Below are 5,541 nucleotides of genomic sequence, written 5' to 3'. Positions count from 1 at the left end.
CTCCTTCTCCTTCTTCTTCTTCTTCTTCTTCTTCTTCTTCTTCTTCTTCTTCTTCTTCTTCTTCTTCTTCTTCTTCTTCTTCAAGAACATCCAGGGAATTAACTAGAAGAACTAAGCTGAGCTCTCGAGAAAACAGGGCTGGCAACTGTATTCACCCATGACAACAGCAATGGGATCGTGAAAGGATTATGATATTATCAGCGACAGAATACGACAATTAATTACCAATGTAGAGTCAGACTGCTGATTTTTTTTTCTTACAGCATTTACATATGAGGAAAAAGCTGTTTTTGCAGATCTCGTGGTACATTTGCGTAAATTTGCCAGAACAACATTCTGCGTGACTACTTGTTTTACGCCCCCATCGGCATAATAAGAGAAGCAGCGTGGTGAAATCAGACGCTCGTCAAACAAACAGAATCGAAGAAACTAGCATGTTTCTGCCGGTTTAACAATTTTGATCGAATCTTTTTTTTTTTTTTGCTGCTCAAAACTCTTTCTGTTCATTTAAAAGCTTATTTCTGTGTGAATTTTACTGGAAAATAAAAAAGTAAATTTGCAATTTCCAAGAAAACGTAGCCTACGAAAGTCACCAAACTTTGGCGGCTATTTTCTCGCTAACTTTACATTTTACACACACCAATCGACCCCCTCCCCCTTCAAACGCAATTATCGCGACTTCTCTTTTTTTTTTTGTACTCGCGACTTCTGTTCCAGAAAGATGAGTATTATCTTCATCAAAAGCAAGGCAAATGACCAAGCTTTTACTTTTAGGCGATATGGTAGACCAATAACTCCACAGGCCCAAACATTGACGAGTGCCTGATTCTACCGCGTCGTGACACAGATCGTTGAGGAGGTGAAATGCTTCTTTGCTGTCTTCGAGCATGGCCTTTCAGGGCCAACCTGTTGTACTCGGACACAGAATCCCAGCGGAAAGGCGGAGGAACTCCATAAAAATTTAAATAAGCATTCCCAGCCCAGTCGTGAATCGAACTGTCGTCATTTGCTTGAAACTGCGAAGAGCCTAACCGTTACATAATAACCACCTGACATATCCCATTATGCGCACTTGGGTAAATGTTGGCCTACACCATACTCAGCCCCCCCTCCCGCAACCTCCCTTTCCCTCCTCCTCTTTCTCTAGCCAGTTAGACGTAGACTTTTCACCTCCAGCCTGCCCTTTGAACCTCGTGCATGGTGGCAATTTTAGAAGGTACTTCTTCTTACGTAACAAGGAAATTGCTTGCCAATACACACGAGCCCTGTTCCATAGCATTTCCGACAGTAGTCCCTTGGGTGCGTGCGTGCGTGCGTGTGTGTGTGTGTGTGTGTGTGTGTGTGTGTGTGTGTGTGTGTGTGTGTGTATGTGTGTGTGTGTGTGTGTGCGCGCGCGCGCGTGTGTGTGTACGGAAGGCTCTCCAGGCTTGAGAGAGTCTATACTCGGTAAGTCGTACTGGAAGTGAGCGACACTGGTTGATAGCACTTACAACAGATGCCCACTGGTCAAATGGATGATCCGATCTGCTTGATTAGATCAGATCAGGTGGGGTTATGACATTGGCCTGTGCAAACTTTATCAAACTACTAAGTGTACATTTAATATCAAATAGATCTTTTCTTTGCTTCTTCAAACATTTTATTTTGGCGCGTAAGTCCATTACGACCTGTTGGAATCTGCGCGCGAAAATCTGACACTGTAATGTCATGTGACATGAAGTGGCACTTCTGATTGGCTGTTGGCCTCGACTTTCATCAAACGGACCCGAAGGTGACCAACAAAATTAAATATGTGTGATTTTGGAGGATTTCATCAAATTGTGCCAAAATTGTAGCTTTTGCTCCTCTTAGAAAAAGAATCGGACCGCTGTAAACTGTATCAAACTATAGACCTTCGTTACTTAGGGTCTGTACTGATATTTTAAAATATATTGATGAAAAAAAGGTATGTCTTCTTACTCTTTTGGACCTTTCGGCTGCATTCGATACCATTGATCATGACATTTTACTCGAGAGATTAAATACTACTTTTGGCATAAAGGGTACTATCCTGCGATGGTTTGAGTCATATTTTAAGGATCGAACACAAGCAGTTGTGGTTGAAAGCACGTGTTCTAATAATGTTTTGCTTAGATGTGGTGTTCCTCAGGTGTCTGTTCTTGGACCTGTCTTGTTTACAATGTATACACAACCTATTGCTGATATTTTAAGACAATATGACATGAATTGCCATCTTTATGCTGATGACACTCAAATTTATAAGTCTATTGATTTCGATCAAATACCACTTCAAGTCGACTCTACTGAACAATGTACTAGAGATTTAAAAATATGGATGACCAGCAATAAATTGAAACTAAATGATGACAAGACGGAAATAATGTTGAGTGGAAATACAAAAGCCATTAAAAATCTCCCAGAGCTACAAATTGATATTAATAACCATACCATTCGTTCAAAAAGAAGTCTTAAAAATCTAGGGGTTCAGTTGGATTATGATGTGTCTATGTCCTCCCAAATTAGCCAGCTCGGCAAAGTATTTACTTTCAGCTTAAGGAAATTGGCAGTGTACGAAATTATTTAACTAAAGCAGCAGCCAAGACACTTGTAACAACACTCATTTTATCAAAGTTGGATTACAGTAATGCTATTTTGTCGGGTTGACATCCGAAAAACTATCAAAGTTACAAGTACTCCAAAATCAAGCAGCAAAATTGATAATGAAACAAAAGAAATCAGCGCACGTAACACCAATTCTGAAAGAACTAGACTGGCTGCCAATAAAAGAAAGGATCAAACACAAAACTGCCGTTCTCTGTTTTAAATGTATAAATGATAGTGCACCTTTTTATCTTAAAACATTCCTGGAATTATATCATCCACCTAGAGCCCTTAGATCAGCCTCTGATAATCTAATTCTTAAAACTCCAAAACAAAATTACAAAACATACGGCGAGCGTTCCTTTTTATTCTTTGGTCCCCAGGTATGGAACGAACTCCCATATAAAATAAGATCTTCCCCAACAATTTCCATTTTCAAAAATCAGCTGAAGCATTTTTTATTCACAAAAGCATACCTGTCATAATGATGTACTGTGATATATATGCATGTGTATGCCAGACTGTGAGACTGAAGAAATAGCGTGAGAGAATGAGAGAGAGAAAAAGAGAGAGAGATAGGGAGAGAAAAGAGAGAGATAGAGAGAAAGGGAGAGAGAAAGAACGAGAGAGAGAGAGAGACAGAGAGAGAGAGAGAGAGAGAGACAGAGAGAGAGAGAGAGAGAGAGAGAGAGAGAGAGAGAGAGAGAGAGAGAGAACGGAAATGTTTTTCTATCTGCATAGAATTAATGTTTTAATGAATGCTTCTAGTTACTCACGTTTCAACTTATTGTGACCGTTCGTGAATTTTTATTGCATGGTATTTTTTAGTGAACACATTTTCAACCTCACTGCGAGACTATTTTTCTCATTTATATTATATGTATAATACGTTGTTTTACGTACGCATTGTCGATTAATTTTTAAGATGTGATGTCTTTTTCGTTGTAATGCGCATTGAGCATCTTTTAGAAAAGGAAAATGCTCAGTATAAATGCTATTTATTATTATTATTATTATTATTATTATTATTATTATTATTATTATTATTATTATTATTATTATTATTATTATTATTATCATTATCATTATTATTTTATGAAATATGGGTTTGATGAATTTTTTTTTTTCATTGTGCACTGCGTATTAATATTACTCACGACATTTTCACAGACATAGGATAAATGCGCTTTGTGGCTCAATATATACAAAGCAAAGAATCAATAACGGCAGTCTTTGCTGAGGAAATGCTCTTATACCTGCCATTTTCATTCTGTTTTTCTCTATTTTAATAATTCCGTGTCGAAAATCAAAGGAAGCCACGGGAGATCAAAAGTAGTTTTTTTAAATTTCTTGTTAGTTTTGTTGCTGTTTGTTGTTGTTGTTGTTGTTGTTGTTGTTGTTGTTGTTGTTATTGTTGTTGTTGTTGTTGTTGTTGTTGTTGTTGTTGTTGTTCTTCTTCTTCTTCTTCTTCTTCTTCTTCTTCTTCTTCTTCTTCTTCTTCTTCTCACAAAATGGAGTACAGTACCTGTCATTGGACCGTCTTGTAGTTTTTCTGCTGGCCCGTGCAGCTCCTTTAGTAGCGTCCTTAGGTCGTTTGAACGACCGCGCTTTCACTTCTCCTACCAATCAAAGGAGGTAGAAGAATAACAGCAGGGAAATTGCTGACCAGTCGAACCTGCCCAAGAAGACCACCTTTTGCCGAGGAGAAAAGTGGTTTTCTTAGACACGTGGTCCTGTTCGACAGTGTCCTTATAATTCTTAAGGGAAGATGCGGGTGGGAAATCGGGTCAAAAATCGAATCGCAAGGGGCAGAAGGAGGAAGGGAGTGGTACTGGTGGTCTTCTTGAACAGGTGGTCTTTGGAACAGGCTCGACGGTATTTCAAAAAGACCAAGGCTGAGAAGAAGTAAAAATGTGTACTGCATTTTAATCAATATTAGACAAAATTATTGTACTTTATGCTCATTTATGTTTTTGAATTTCTCTGAACATCAAAATAAAATGATATTATGATATAAAAATAATCTATTCATCGACGTACACATTTACAAAAGTTTTTTTTTTCTTTGCGTTTTGTATACTTTTATCATCCTGACCTCACGTCATGGGGGTCAAGGCCAATTTCCCGTGACGATCGTAACAGAGAGTGCTCCCGATATCTAGATTATACTGACACACACTGTATCCAAGGTTATAGTTCATGGTACAACTATGCCCAGTCCCACAGAAAACGCCCTCTCGGCACGGCGGAAGAGGCATGCAGATCCCATCAACCGTGGTCGGGTCTTTTCTGTCCACAAATATCCCATCCTCGTCTATCCTGCTGTTGTCGTTCCCCTTCATATCCACGTCGGAATAAGAATAACGTTCGGAAATGATAGGCCCCTTGCCCGAGAGTCCGTGCTGTGGCTTTGGGGAGGAGCTGGTGGCTCTGGATTTCCCTGAATTGGGCTGTTTTTGTTTGGCGTCTGGAGATGTTTTACCCTTGCCCACACAATGGCCGTCTGGACAGCCCAGATGGCAGTGGATTCTCGGGTAGCATATTTTGTTGTATGCGCAGTATTCGTGGACACAGCATCCCTCACTGCATCGACGGTACTGAAATAGATAGTAGAATGTTAATAATATACAGGTAGATCTATGTGTATCTAGGATACAAAGGGAAATGCATATATAATCATATAAGAAAAAAAAATGAAAGGCAGGCTCTGTTCAAACTTTGTTCTCGACACATAGGTTGTAAGTTCCACAGATTGTTGAAAGAGGGCAGAAAAACATAAAGAAATAAATGGTGTGGACTAGAACATGAGGAAAGGTTTTGGAAAACAGAAAGGACGAGATCGAGAAAGAGAAAACGAAACTGAGGAGAGAGAAGGAGAGGAAGAAATTGGGAGAGAGAGAACAAGAGTGAACGAGAAAACGAGAGAGAGAGAGAGAGAGA

The 5,541-nt window shown here is 39.3% G+C and overlaps 1 long non-coding RNA gene across 1 annotated transcript in view; it reads right to left on the bottom strand.

Annotated features, from left to right (window-relative positions):
- Window positions 1-4,507: 4,507 nt before the first annotated feature.
- Window positions 4,508-5,541, bottom strand: part of LOC118478199 — a 4,271-nt gene continuing 3,237 nt past the window's right edge. Inside the window, exon 2 of the long non-coding RNA XR_004858891.1 lies at window positions 4,508-5,198. This is a non-coding gene — a long non-coding RNA (uncharacterized LOC118478199). The remainder of the gene's footprint in view (window positions 5,199-5,541) is intronic.

This window comes from Aplysia californica, unplaced genomic scaffold, assembly GCF_000002075.1.
Source record: "Aplysia californica isolate F4 #8 unplaced genomic scaffold, AplCal3.0 scaffold00413, whole genome shotgun sequence".
In the NCBI taxonomy this organism is placed as follows: domain Eukaryota; kingdom Metazoa; phylum Mollusca; class Gastropoda; order Aplysiida; family Aplysiidae; genus Aplysia; species Aplysia californica.
This window is presented reverse-complemented; position numbering and strand designations above follow the sequence as displayed.